The sequence below is a fragment of the Castor canadensis genome, chromosome X, assembly GCF_047511655.1.
Source record: "Castor canadensis chromosome X, mCasCan1.hap1v2, whole genome shotgun sequence".
NCBI classification, from domain to species: domain Eukaryota; kingdom Metazoa; phylum Chordata; class Mammalia; order Rodentia; family Castoridae; genus Castor; species Castor canadensis.
In genome coordinates this window covers 119,590,313-119,605,010 of record NC_133405.1, presented here as the reverse complement: position 1 = coordinate 119,605,010, position 14,698 = coordinate 119,590,313, and the positions used below count along the sequence as shown (strand labels likewise).

The 14,698-nt window shown below is 36.9% G+C and overlaps 1 pseudogene; it reads left to right on the top strand.

Moving 5' to 3' along the window:
• The first annotated feature begins 6,173 nt into the window (after positions 1–6,173).
• On the top strand, positions 6,174–13,070 carry LOC141419503 (melanoma-associated antigen B4-like; annotated as a pseudogene).
• The last annotated feature ends 1,628 nt before the right edge of the window (positions 13,071–14,698 follow it).

Sequence of the window (14,698 nt, the reverse complement as noted above, 5' to 3'; positions counted from 1 at the left end):
CACAGACTTTGGGTGATTCTGATCAATCAGTGCAGGTATATCAAATGCATTACGCTGGTGGAAGATGTTGATAATGAGCATGGCTGTGCAAGTGTGGGAATAGGGAGGATTCTCACATCCTGTACAAGCTTGCCCTAGAAACCTAACTGAGGGCAATGGGAGATGTAGAAAAGACAACAGACAGAAGTCAAAACATGCATAAAGCTGGGGCCAAGTAGGCTTGTGTGCTCAGATGGAGACACACCAGCCCCCTCCACCTCCAGTAGCAACACAAGGCGGAGAGGCATTTCTTGGGCGAGGGGGTGTGACACTGTGATCCTTGGGAACAGGAGGAACCTTTTTTAAAGGAAAAAGCAGCTGTACTGCATCTTGCCCACTTCTGCAGCTGAGACTGCGTCAATGAAGCATGCAATTTTACTGGGCATAACTATATTTGCTCCCTTCTGCGGTTTGGGGCTGTTTCAAACTCAAACACGCAGCTTATTCAATACACCTGTCAGCTCCCAGCAGAGGATATGGAAAATCGCTAAATCTTCCTCTTAATTTTTCTATGAACTTAAAACTACTCTATAAATAAAGCCTATTAAAAATCAGATTTCAAACCAGTATTAAACAAAGTGATCTCATGGTTTTTGAAAAAAAAAGTATAAGAATCAGAAGAAAAATTGTCAAACTATGAACAGTAATTTTCCTTGGTTGTCAGACTTAAATGGCGATTTAAATGTTATTATTGCTAATGACTTTAACTACTTTTCTGCAATAATATCAAAGTAAATTGATAGTTTCAATAAGTAAAGAAAAAATATCTGGGGAAAAAAAGAACAATGGAAGAGAGTTTCTAAAGCCCCATATGTCTTCAAGATTCCTAGAAATGGGCTTTTACAAATAGCAAGCCAAAATAGAAAGGCAAGACCAAATTTATATTTTATTACTAAGCATCCACTTTTTTTTTTTTTTTGGTGGCACCGGAGTTTGAACTCAGGGCCTCATACTTGCTAGGCAGGCACTCCACAACTTGAGCCACTCCACCAGTCATTCTCTGCTGGGGATTTTTCAGATAGGGTCTCGCAAAGTATTTGCCTGGGCTAACTTTGATCCACAATCCTCCTGCGTAACTAGGATTATAAGTGTGAACTATCAGCAACCAGCAGCATCTACCATATCTGTCCAGAGTCCAAGGCTTTCCTCCAGAGAAGGGTTTTCTTTTTTCTTTTTTTCTCATTTTTTAAATTTTTTATTCATTTATTCACATGTGCATACATTATTTAGGCCATTTCTCCCCTGAATTTTCAGATTCATTTTGATGATTTGTTAAACTGCTACTCGGTGTGTAGAGAATTTTTAAGAATCTATACCATGAGGGACATGGTTTCTAGTTTTCATTCTTATTTTTTATTGCCTTTGATTTTACTATCAGAGTAATACTTGTCTCATAAAATAAATGATAAGTGTTCCCTCCTCTTTTATTTTCTGAAAGATATTGCATGGATTTGTGTTTTGTTATTTCTTTCTTTCTTTATTTATATTTATTTATTTTAAATTTTTTTCTTTTATTCATATTTGCATACAATGTTTGGGTCATTCCTCCCCCCTTCCCTCCCCTCCCTTAACTCCCGCCCCCTCCCTCTCCTCCCTACCCCCTTGCTACCAGTCAGAAGCTATTTTGCCCTTATCTCTAATTTTGTTGAAGAGAGAGTATAAGCAATAATAGGAGGGACCAAGGGTTTTTGCAAGTTGAGATAAGGATAGCTATACAGGGAGTTGACTCGCATAGCTTTCCTGTACATGTGTGTTACCTTCTAAATTAATTCTTCTTGAACTAACCTTTCTCTAGTTCCTGGTCCCCTTCTCCTATTGGCCAGAGAAGGGTTTTCAACAAGACTCCCCTAATCTACATTTGGACAAAAATGGAAAAGGTGAAGAAAAAAAAGAACTTGGAGCTGGGAGGGCAACAAGCAAAAGTGAGTAAAAAATTTTGTGTGTGTGTTTGTTCTGAGGCAAATTTGGAATGGTATCTCCCTGCCAGCAGACATGACATGTTCAAAGAAGACTCTGAAGAAAATGGTTCTTGGAAAGGTCTGATGTGAGTACTAAGGCACAATTTTTGGCTGTAGTTTATAATTCTTACATCCAAGGGACAAGGTTCACTCCACAGGAATCTGAGCTCAAATGAAAAGAAACCAGGAAAATATACACAAAATTAACAGTTAATGATTTTAAAATATGTGTACAGGATCAAAGAACATGGCTGAATTATTGCTTTATTTTCCTCTAAGTGTTCATTTAAATAATTGCTGGATCTAAAACTAAGCTGGATCATGTATTTATTGCTGCATATTGTGTTTATAATTTTGATATTTTATAAAACAAATTTAGAAACCATTTACTTTTAAAGATCCAGATCTTAAAACATGGCAATGAAAGAGGGATTTTCATGAATATATGAACTAATCCTGCAGTAAAATAATGTGAAGATGGAATATTTGGAAGGTGATTATGTCATTGAGGGCAGAACTCTAGAAGTGGGATTAGAGACCTTATAAAGGGTTCTCTTCTCCCACAAGAAGACACAGGGAAAGGATGACCAACTATGAGGCAGGAAGTAGACCCTCATCAGATACCAAATCTGCAAGTGCCTTGGTTTTATATTTCTTAGTCTCCACAACTGTGAAAAATAAAGGTTTGTTGTTTAGAAGCCACCTGTTTAAGGTATTCTGTTATAGCAGCCTGAAAGAACTGGTTCACTCAATATGGATTTTGACAATTCCGAGATAATGCAGGACGTGCCAGCAAGCTGGACATATATGAACACCCATGGTGCAGTTACCAGGACAAAGGATGACAGGTCCAAAAATCAGGACCAGCTGATGTTACAGTTCCAGTGAAAGTCAGGGAAAAATCCTTGATGTCCTAGCTTGAATACAGACAGGCAGTAGGAACACTCTCCTACTCAGAGACGGGCTAGTCTTTTGTTCTCTGCATGTTTTTAAGTGATTGGATGAGAGCCACTTGCACTTACAGAAAACAATATGCTTTACTTACTCTATTGATTCCAATATCAATCTCATCCTAAATTACCTCCCCCAGAAAACACCCAAAATAATATTTGATAAAATATATAGGTACCCCACATATCAGCCAAATTTACACATAAAATTAACCATCACAGTATAAGCAATGAATGCATCCTTTGTTGTTTTTCTTATGTTGACATATTGGATAATCACTTGCTTGATTCTATTCAACCTCTGGATTTAAAGGAGTTTAAAATCTTTTTTTATATGTACAAGGAAAATATACTTAAAAAGACAACTTAAAAGACTCCACCCAGAAAATAGTTTCAAGTTTTATTTTAAAAGGAGAAATTATATTTACATCTGTATCATATTCTCCCTGACATGATTGGAATCAATATTTGTGTGAAGGTCTGTAGGCAAACAATATTGGCAAAAACAAATAACACAGCTCACTTTCAGCAATATAATTACTGTGTTTGTGTGTTTATTAGAGCTCATGATGAAGAAATTATATTCTTTTAAAATATGTCATTTTTTCATTATTGCCAAGAATTATAAGTATTGACAAAATATACTTTTAACTCATTTATTTTCATAAAAATATGGAAAGTTAAATAAAAATTTCCCTAATAAATGTATTAGTTTGTGGTACAACTATCTAATAATACTTTTTCTTTTTCTTTTCCTTTTTTTTTTTCTTTTCGTGGTACTGGGTTTTGAACTTCGAAGCTTGTGCTTGCTAGCCTGCTGCACCACCATTTGTGCCATAGCACCAGCCCATTTTGCTTTAGGTATCTTTCAAATTGGGTTTCCCTTTTATTCTTGGACAGCCTTTAACGTCATCTTTTTATTTATGCTTCCCCGGAAGCTGAGGTAACAGATACTCATCACCAGGCTCAGCTGTAACTGCCTCTGATGTGGTCTTGCTAAATGTTTGTTCAGGATGCCCTGGAACCTCTATCCTGATATCTGCCTCCCAAGTACCTAAAATTACAGGTGAGAACAACCACACTTGGTCATTTTTTTTTGGTGGTGGTGGTAATGGGGTTTGAATTTATGGCTTCATGCTTGCTAGGCAGCCTCTCTACAACTTGAGATATCCCTGAAGGCCTACTTTTTCTTTTTAAATATGTGTTGACATTATCCTAAACAAAAAGGATAAAAGAATGACTAAAACTGCCATTTTACTATTCAACCAGAATTATATTCTTAAAAATAAAAATTCTACCTTATTTTTCCAATTTATCATGCTATGTCTTTAATATGCTTTGGAAATGTATCTCAATGATTTGATGGTCTTTAGTATTATTACTACTTCTGTATTTTACTCTCACTTGAACATCAATATACAACAATCCTCACCTTACCTACAATTGCATTTCCTTGAAAAACACCTAGGTAAATATACAAAGAGATACAGTGTCTATGAAAGAAAATAGATCAATAATTTTCCAAAATAAAAATAAAAGCCTGAAATTGGCTCAGAAATGAATTATTATGAACATTTAGGAAGAAAGGACAACACTTCTCTAAATAAACACATTAAAAGATACTTAACACCTTGCATCATTAGGGAATTGCAAATTAAAACACTGGTATACAACTACACACCTACTTTAATGGCTAAAATCCAAAACACTGATGAAGTCAAATGATGGAAAGGATATGGAACAACAGGATCCTTGATTTAGTACTTGTGGGGATGTAAGATCACACAGCCTCATTAGAAGACAATGGGAAGTATGTTGCAAAAGTAAACATACTCTCATATTAGCCAACATTTTCACTTCTCAGTGTTTAGCCAAATGAGAGGTACATACACACACAAAAAAATGTAGATGTTCATAGCACCTTTATTCATAATGGTCAAACACAGAAAAACCAGGATGTCCTTCAACAGATGAATGGATAAACAAAGTATATCCATTCATCAATAGAATACTATTCAGTGAAAAAACGAAATTGGTTATTGCACCATGAAAACAAGGATGAACCCTAAATGTATATTTCTAAGTGAAATTAGCCTATCCGAAAAAGACTATATGATTCTGACAATAGGACATGTGAGAGAAAGCAAGATTATGAAAACAATTTTAAAAGAAAAGGGTTTCAGGGGGGTTGGAGGAAGAATAGATAAGTAGAGCACAGTGGATTTTTAATGCAGTGAAAATAATTTTATGACACTATACTGGTATCATACTTTATCAGAAAAACCCTTAAAATATATGACACAAAGAAGTAATGCTAATAGGAACTCTGAATTTCAGTAATAATGCATTGATATGAGCTCATTTATTGCAACAAATATGCTATACTGATGCAAGGTATAGTCATGAAAATCTGTTGAGGAAGAGATGTGACACTTTTTTAACACTGCATTTTTCATTCATTTTTGTTTCTGCAAGCCTAAAATTTCTCTAAAAAAGTTGTAAGAATAAAAACAAATCCCCTTAGAGTTATGTATTCAGACAAGGTTTTGCTTTCTTGATCAATCCATGATTACTGTCAGTTGAAGAAAAATTATTTTTTTCATGTGAAAACCTTTCATCTCTAAAACAGAAAAAGCCATTCAGTCACTAGCATTTAAATTTGTTCAAGAGTATTCTATCATTAATAAGTAAAATAAAACATACAATAACACAACATGGATCCTGAAAGTTCTTTTATATAATTTGCTTCTGTCCTAAATATGTAACTTTTGTACTCCCTCCTGTTTATCTTCATAAACACATACACACTCTATATACATATGTAGCATTTTCGTACATAAACACCACAACATATTTACATATATACTTATGTATTCAAATTATTATAGAGCATAATGAAGATAAATGCAAATTGATGAATTAGAAAATAGTAGAGGCAACTAGGGAGAGCCAGTTCTTTGAGAGATTTACATAAACAATCTCATAAGTGTTATTAGTTACATATGAAAGATGCAGAAATAAATGACATTAGGTAAGTACAATTGTAGAGATCTTGGGTGCAGAAAGAATTTAGTGCTAATAAGACAAGACTACTAATACATAATAGTAATACAAAAAATTAATAAATGGTGGAAAATGAAAAGGTTCTATGTAAAGAATTTTTGGTAACAAACTCAAAGCAAATTTAGAATCAGGGAATCACCACCCTGAGGACCTTAAGAGATTAATGGATAGAGCTGATGACTGTCAGCATCATAACCAAGGAGACAGCAGTCATCAGGTACCACCTAAAGAGGTGCACAGTGTCACTTGTGGAGTATAACTACCAATAAACAAACAAACTTTAATAAGAACACAATTCTTCTTGATAAAATGAGGATTGTTGGTGACGAATGTCAGGTAAATAGATGGAGAAATTTTACACAAGAAAGATTTATTATAAATATCAGGCCTATAAATATGAAACCCAAAGTAAAATAGAGAAACTTTAGCAAAATGTAAATGATTAAAATGGTCCATAAAGACACAGAAATCTTCAACTGTACAATAAAAACTGAAACTGTATATCAAACCAAAGACACCATAAATGCACTAGGACCAGCCGGGTTTGGAGATGCCCATTACATCAGATTTGAAGAACAAACAAATCACTACCTTATGGAAACTCTTTCTAACCATGCAAAACTATTAGGAATTACTTGACCATTTTAACAGCTTAGCTTTCCTAGCTACAAAGACCAAATGACTATATCCTAATAAAATAATACTTAAGAGAATTTATTCACACAGAGAAAATATCTTAAATAAATTCATAGCATATCCAATATACCACTGAGTTAATGAAAACTAGGTTTTGTCCAAAGAAAAGAATGGTATCACATGAGAAAATCCCTGTTACTATAAAAAGGTAAAAATACATGTGATCATGTGTAGCCATAAATACAAGAGCCTCTTAAAATTCTCAAAATCTGTTCATGATAATTACTTTTAGCAAAATCCCATCATGTGAAATTTTCCATTTTGTTTAATACACAGTGAACATGTTAAATGTTAAACAGTACTAGATTCCCAGATAGAGTCAAGAAGAACCTCATAGGTGTTATGCATCAGCTATTGACAATTGATGGAAAATAACATAGCTAGTTCACATATAACAAGAATATCAAGGTAAATAAGCAGTAAGAAGAGTGAAAAGAGATTATAGTGGTAACAATATGATTCCTCCCCTCTCTTTTTTAAAATAAGTACTTGGTGCACCATTAGATTCTTCAGAAGGATGCCAGACATAGATATTGGGGAAAAGCTAGCCATATTAACAAATGGTGCTGTGAAAACTGAATATTCACATTTGTAACATTGAAACTAGATCCCTACCTCTCAATCTATATAAGAATCAACTGAAAATGCATCAAAAACCTTAACATAAGACCTAAAACTTTGAAACATCTAGAGGGAAGCATAGTATAAATACTTCAAGAGATAGGCACAGGCAATGACTTTCTCAATGGCACTCCAACAACTCAGGAGATAACAAGAATTGACAAACAGAATTTTATCAAATCAAAAAGTTTCTGTATAACAAAGGAAATACCAGAGGCTTTTACAAAGTAGCAGAAAATCTTTGCCAGCAATTAATTCAAAGAAGGATTAATACCCAGAATCTCCAAGAATTAAACACCAAAATGAGCAGTAATCCAATCAATAAGTGGGCACAAAAATGAACAGACAGTTCTCAAGTGAAGAAGTACAAATAGCTAATAAATGAATGAAAAATTTCAGCATTTTTAGTCATAAAGGAACTGAAAATTCAAATGACATTGAGATTCCATGTCACCCCATTGACAATGGCTATCATCGAAAAAATGCACTACAACAAATTCTGACAAGGATATGGGGGAAAATGACAACTTATACATTGTTGGTGAGAATATAAATTAGTGTGCCACTATGAAGATCAGTATGGAGGTTCCTCACAAAACTAAAATGACAACTTCCATATGGTCCACTTATACCACTTCTGGGTATATACACCCAAAAATAAAAGCCAGCTTACAATAAAGATGCCTGTATACCATGTTTATCACAACACCATTCACACTAACCAATTTATAAACTCAGCATAGGTGGCAACCAACAGAAAATGGACAAAGAAAATGTGGTATATATACAAAATGTACTTTTATTTAGCCATAAAAAGTATAAAATTATGTTGTTTGCTAAAACATGGATGGAGGTGTAGACCACATGTTAAGCAAAATAAGTCAGACCCAACAAATATCATTTGTTTTCTGTAAAGTGGAATTCAGAAAAAAAATAAAAGAATATGACAGAGAAAAAGGGACTATTAGGAATGTGGAAGTGGATAAGAGAAGGATAAAAGAGGGTAACAGATGACAATGGGAGAGCACACATGGGAGATACAGGAATAGGTACAAAACCCAAAACATGAAAGGGTTTGATGTCCCCACTCCAGAGGAACTAATACAGAAACCTTAAAACGACAGAGGTTATCATGAGCAGGGGATCAGGAAGCAATGTAAAGGTCATTGAGTTAGAGTTGAATCAACATGGGTCGTAACACATGGGTACATGAAAGCAATAGTAGGAATCTCTCTGTATAGCTATGCTGAACTCAACTAGCAAAAACACTTTGTCTTCCTTATTATGCTTATGTCTTCTCTTCAACAAAATTAGTGATAAGGGCAGAACAGGACCTGCCTGGAACTGAGTTGGGGGAGGGGGGCAAGGGTGGGAGAGGGGGGCAGGGTGGAGAAATGACCCAAACAATGTATGCACATGTGAATAAATGGGAAAATAAATAAATAAAATGCACATGGGAAAAAAAAAACCCTATGAAGTCAAAACATCACAAAAAAAAGAGGGTAACAGGATAGGTGAATAGGATCAAAGTATCCATGTATAAAATATCACATTAAAGCCCATTATTTCGTATAGTTCACATACACTAATAATAATAATATGCATATTTACAAAAACTTAAATTACTTAAACCTATAAAAAATTCAGAAAGCTGGTGTGAAAAATAACACTATAAGAAAATCAGAAACCTTGTCAAGAAAAGTCCCTAACTACTTGAAACATGTAATAGAAAACAAAACAATATCCGTAATATACTTAATTTAAAAAGCAAACAGGAATGCACAATTTCTTTATGGAGAAACTATGAAAGGTTATTGATACACTTAGTAAAAATAATTCTCTAATAGATTTGTGTATTTTTAATTTAATTTGTGTAAATTTAATTTTTATTCACAAGAGGAAAATACTGTAAAGTTATCAATTATTCTTAAAGTTTTAACAGATTAGTGACTTGAACGTGGCTGTGATGATGACAACCAAACTAAGTCTGTCACTTCTCAATCAAACAGGGAAAAATAAAGGGAGGAAAAGAAAAATAACATTAATAACTGCAAGGGATGCTACATCTCTACACTACTAGAACTTGAGTATGAAAGTGCCCTGAAGTGGAAGCAGATGTATAGCCTGTAACAGAAGGAAGAGATAGAAATGGCTGGAGAACAAATTTTAAAAGTCTACCTATATTTTTTCTGTTGGGCCTTGGACAATGATTTTTTAAAACTATTTCATTAAAGGAATGTGAAGTAGTGACTGCACCTGCCACTAAAAGTGGTAATGTTAGTACAACACAAATGTTTGACTTAACTCAGAAATTACAAGACCAAAGATTGTAGTAGTAAGTACTGATACCACTTTAATAAGTAAGTTATGGTCATTAATTTATTATCATTTTTACAGATTATTAAGATGAAATACCAAATTTCAGTATCACAGGGAATACACATAATGAAGGTATTCATCCCTCAAAAGTTTTATCTGTGCCTTCCCCTTTGAGTCAACTCCTGACAAACACATCCTCAAGCCAGTCCACCTTTCACACTCATGAATCATTATGATTATTCTTATGAGGATGATAATGATATTCATTATCAATACACATTGATATATTGTGACCTGATGTCAGGTCACAGAGGAACCAGACTTGGCTACAGGAAAATGAGCCCCATCATGTTCTCCGTTCTGAAATGGCAGCCATGGTTGGGGGAAGGCATGATTTTCAATGAAAAACATAGAAACCACAATCTCTACAGCACTCAGTATAAGGAAATGAAATGAGGAAAGAAAAGTTCCACACTTCAAAACAAACTAGACTCAACAGTCTCCACTACATGCAACACTTCAACTTACTTGAACAACCTGGTCAGGTAGTAGTAGTGAGATGGATCACATCAGTACTTCTTATCATGAGTGTCAGGAAGTTGAGTCTTGGGTGTGAAGGGCTGGCAGCAACTAATTGGATCCCAGGAGGCCAACCACCAACAAGAAGTCATGATAAGGCTAGGCATGGTGGTACATGTACTTAATCCCAGCTACTCTGGAGGCAGAAGTAGAAGGATCACTGTCCCAGGTTGGCCTGGACAAAAGCAGAAGACCTTACCTAAAAAACAAACTAAAGCAAACATTGCTGTAGGAATTTCCTGGCAAATTAGCAGCCCTCATTTCAAAACTACAGGATCACAAAAAAAAAAAAAAAAACCTCAAAGTAAGAGACATGGAGGAGGATGGACCAACAGAGCACCAGCCTATGAAGCACTTACTTTTTGATTTTTTTGGTGGAACTGGGGTTTGTACTCAGGGCTTCCCACTAGCAAAGCAGAAACTCTACCACTTGAGCCACACCTCCAGCCCCATGAGGCACTTCTGGGAAGGTCCCAGGCATGGCTGCTGGGCTAGGGATCCACCTTACTTCCTGTTCAGGACTCTGAGGGAAATGAATGAGCTGTAGGGTCTGACAGCCTTGCCTCACCTCACAAAGGCAAAAGTCCAGTGCCCACGCAAAGTCCACGCAAAGCATTCTCCTAATTCCCTGGGAACCGTCCTCCCCCGGAACAAAGGAGCACAGACAGCCCCGCCCCTGGGGTTCTATTTGGAGCACCAGGTTCTCAGGCAAGCAGAAGTGAAAACACTGACTTCTGCTTCTCTGCCTCTCTGGTCTCCGGCACCACCGTGAGGTGTTGACTTGCTTTCAGGACTATGACTTCCAGTCAGCTGACAGAGACTTCCTAACGGTTGTCAGGAGTCTTGGTGGGTGAACTGACTTAACACTGTGACCCCCGTGAACCCCCCAAAACTGCTACCTGCCCTCCCGGAGAAAGTGGCCACATAGAGCCCCTCCCCCACTCAGGTTCCCTGAGTCCCCAGCATGCCAGGTCCACAGGCCATTCACTCTCCTTGGGGTTCAGGAAATTAGGCCTTACTCTAACTAAAGTGGTGGACTTGGATTAGCAGAGGGGAAAACACCAGGCCCTATAGGATTAAAGAGGGGATCCTGAAGATGTAGGGAGGGGATGCAAAGCTGCCCAACCTAGTACAGAGTAGCAGACACATGGATCCCCAGCACTGACTTTGTCCTGTGTGGGTCCATACAGTCTGAATGCCAGGAAATGCTCTCTAGCCCCATGCTTTGCAGAGTCATGGAAGGAGGAATTTAGTATATGGGATGGGAGGGATTTATTATGGATGAAGGCAGCTGTGAGCTGTGTGTGTTTCACAGTTCACGGGGACAGTTAGAATAAGGACTCTGATCACTTTGAGAGCCACAATCCTGCAAGAAATGAAGACCATCAAATATATCCCCATTGGTCAACTCTAGAAGGCCTGGGTGTCCTAGAATTAAGTAATGGGAGGAAGTGCTCTTTATTGTTTCCTGCTTGGTACCAGGGAAGATGGTAGTCAGAGCAGCAGAAGGAAGCTGGTATCAGTACCTTGTCAAAAATGCATTTGATGGTCCTCATGTAAACAAAGAGGACTCTCCGTGCTGATCAAAAGGATCCCCACTACCAGTCCCTACCATTACTCTAGTAATCTCAGTGTCATTCAGTATCCTCAGACTCTCTTAATTTCCTTCACAGGGTTGTGAGGACACAAGTTGAACAGAAGAGGATCCTGGTGGGTTTCTAGAGAAAGGTCCTCAAGGAAATGAGCAGTGGAGATCTGGGGTATACCAAGGTGCTTTCTTGCTCTTGATGGTACTCACAAGTTGTAATTACCCCTCCAGGTTCCAACCTTATCAGCTGTCCTGCCTATAGTAACTGATCCCAGTTATCATTCCAAGAGGGCAAAAGAGTAAGCTCCGCTATAAGAACCAAGCATCAATAGGCACGTGGGGAGAACCAGAATCAGTGGTGCAGGGGCCACTGCACAGGAGACAGCAGAGTCCTCCCTCTCCTCTCCTCCTGTATGGGAAAGAACTCCCCACAGTTCTTCTGTTGTTTGCACTCCCCAGGAGTGTCTGGGAGTAGCAACTTCTAGCTCTCCTGATGCAGGTGCTTCCTGGGAGTGCTGTGATGTAGATGCCCAGAATCTTGATGCAGGTGCAAATGAGAACAGTTCAAGCACCTCCCAAGATGCATCCTCCCCTCAGAGGATGTGGAAAGATCCACTTGGTAGGAGGGCAAATATGTTGGTGCAATTTCTGCTGGAGAAATACAAAGTGAAAGAGTCTGTTAAACAGGCAGACATACTGAAGGTGGTCAGCAGGAAATACAAGCAGTACTTCTCTGATATCCTCAGGAAATCCTGTGAGTGCATGGAGCTGATCTTTGGCATTGAGGTGCAGGAAGTCAATCCCAGCACTTTTTCCCTTGTCAGCAAGCTGGACCTCTCCATTGAGGGTAGTAGGGGTTTGCCCAAGACTGGTATCATCATGACACTCCTGGGTATGATCTTCATGAGTGGCAACTGCGCCACTGAGGAAGAGATGTGGAATTTCCTCAATGCCTTGGGGATGCATACTGGGCAGAGGCATTTAATCTAATTACCAAAGATTTAGTGCAGGAAAAATACTTAAGAGTACCGCCAGATACCTGGCAGTGATCCTCCCAGCTATGAATTTCTGTGGGGTTCCAGAGCCCTAGCTGAAAACAGCAAAATGAAAGTCTTGGAAATACTGGCCAAGATCAATGATATGGACCCCAGAGCTTTCCCTGTTCTATATGATGAGGCTTAGAGAGATCAGGAAGTAAGAGCAGGAGGGAAGGCTGCAGCTGGGGCCCTCACTGTTGCCCAGGCCAGGGTTCCTTGAAAGGCCATGACCTGCGTGGACTCCCAATATTAATTGTGTCTTAGGTAGAGTTTTTACTCTATGTTTAAAAAGCAATTTTCTCAGTAGTGGAAACTAGTATGAACTGGATGAAACAAAATGTATGTCTACTTTTCTTTTCATGTTATAGTAGGAACATTGTTATATCTGTTTACTTAATTTGTCAAACTTTGTAATTTTAATTGATGATTTATTTTGCTTCAAGATTCCAACTAATTTTTTCAGTCACATTCTCTGTTTTTGTAGCTGAGTTTGAAAGTATCACTTTCGTTATTTATAAAACTAACTCACAAACCATAATTTCTTTATATCTATGGCTAGGTAACATGGTACTCTAATGGAATTGTCAAATAATACTAAATTGGATCACAATTTGAAGGGAAAAAAATAAAAACAATTATAAAACATGTTTAATTCTTAGTTTGCCTAATTCTTTATAGTGTATATTACTTTACTAAAATATACTCGTGTTTTCCTATGTTGAATATGTATGTTTGTTTTATCCTAGTATTCTGCATGTTGTATACTATCTACTGGACAAATAAAATCCTAAATAAAGAGAAAATAAAACCTCTGACTGGAACGTTGTATTCTTTTAGTTTAGTTACTCATATGGAATGCAGTTTTCAGTATGAGTCAGAATGAGCTCAGAAAAATGTTTATAAAGCAAATCCCTGAATAAATAGGGCTTCCAAAAGCTTGAATTGTCTCAAATATTTGTAACATTTTATCATTTTTCTCATTACATAAAATAAAATATGAATAAATTAAATAATTGTATGATAACTGTAATTCATTATGTAGCCAATATTCACTAATGAGTATTTCATTTGTTTTTTTATATAGTACAAAAACTAAGAGCTATGCCTTGAAAGACCCACTTTGTGGATGAGAATTTCTCACATTCACAAGCATGAAGTTGATATAGTTGGGACTAGACTCCTGATCTGGATTTTTCTGAACACCAAAAAGTCTCAGTCCCCCAAACATCAGTTGTGTCTTTTGTCTTGTCATTGATTCTTCTTCTCAAGACACCAAAATACAATTCAGAGAATTGAACGACCCCTGTATCCAAAGATTATTTTGGAATGCACAATTAGAATCACAATAATAATGCTGAATAAATGTGCAACATGAATAAAGAAAACAAAAATAATATTCAGAAACAGTTCTATCATCTACATATGCAATGTCAGATAACATGAAAATACCAAGAGCTCTCAAAATGATCCTGCTCCTAGAGAAAGAGAAAATAAATCCACTCAAAGCGAAGTTTCATAATAGACTAAGTCTGGTTAGTAAATCAAAAGAATGGGTCAATGTGGTTTTTTTTTCACTAACAGCACACCTGTCCTTTGCCTCCTGAATTGTACTACAGCGTCTCCATCTCACATGGAGCCTGGGAACAGGAACCATTTTCTATAAGGCTAGCAGTAGAAAAACTGCTCTATTGTATGCATGCATGCATGAAATTCCATCATTAATCAAATAGAAATGATGCACCATGACAACCCCCAAAATGATTATTATGAACATCAATGCCCTCAAATATAGGGGTCACTGAGAGACTAACCCCTTACTCTGCTGAGACCTACAGGGCCCAATGCAGA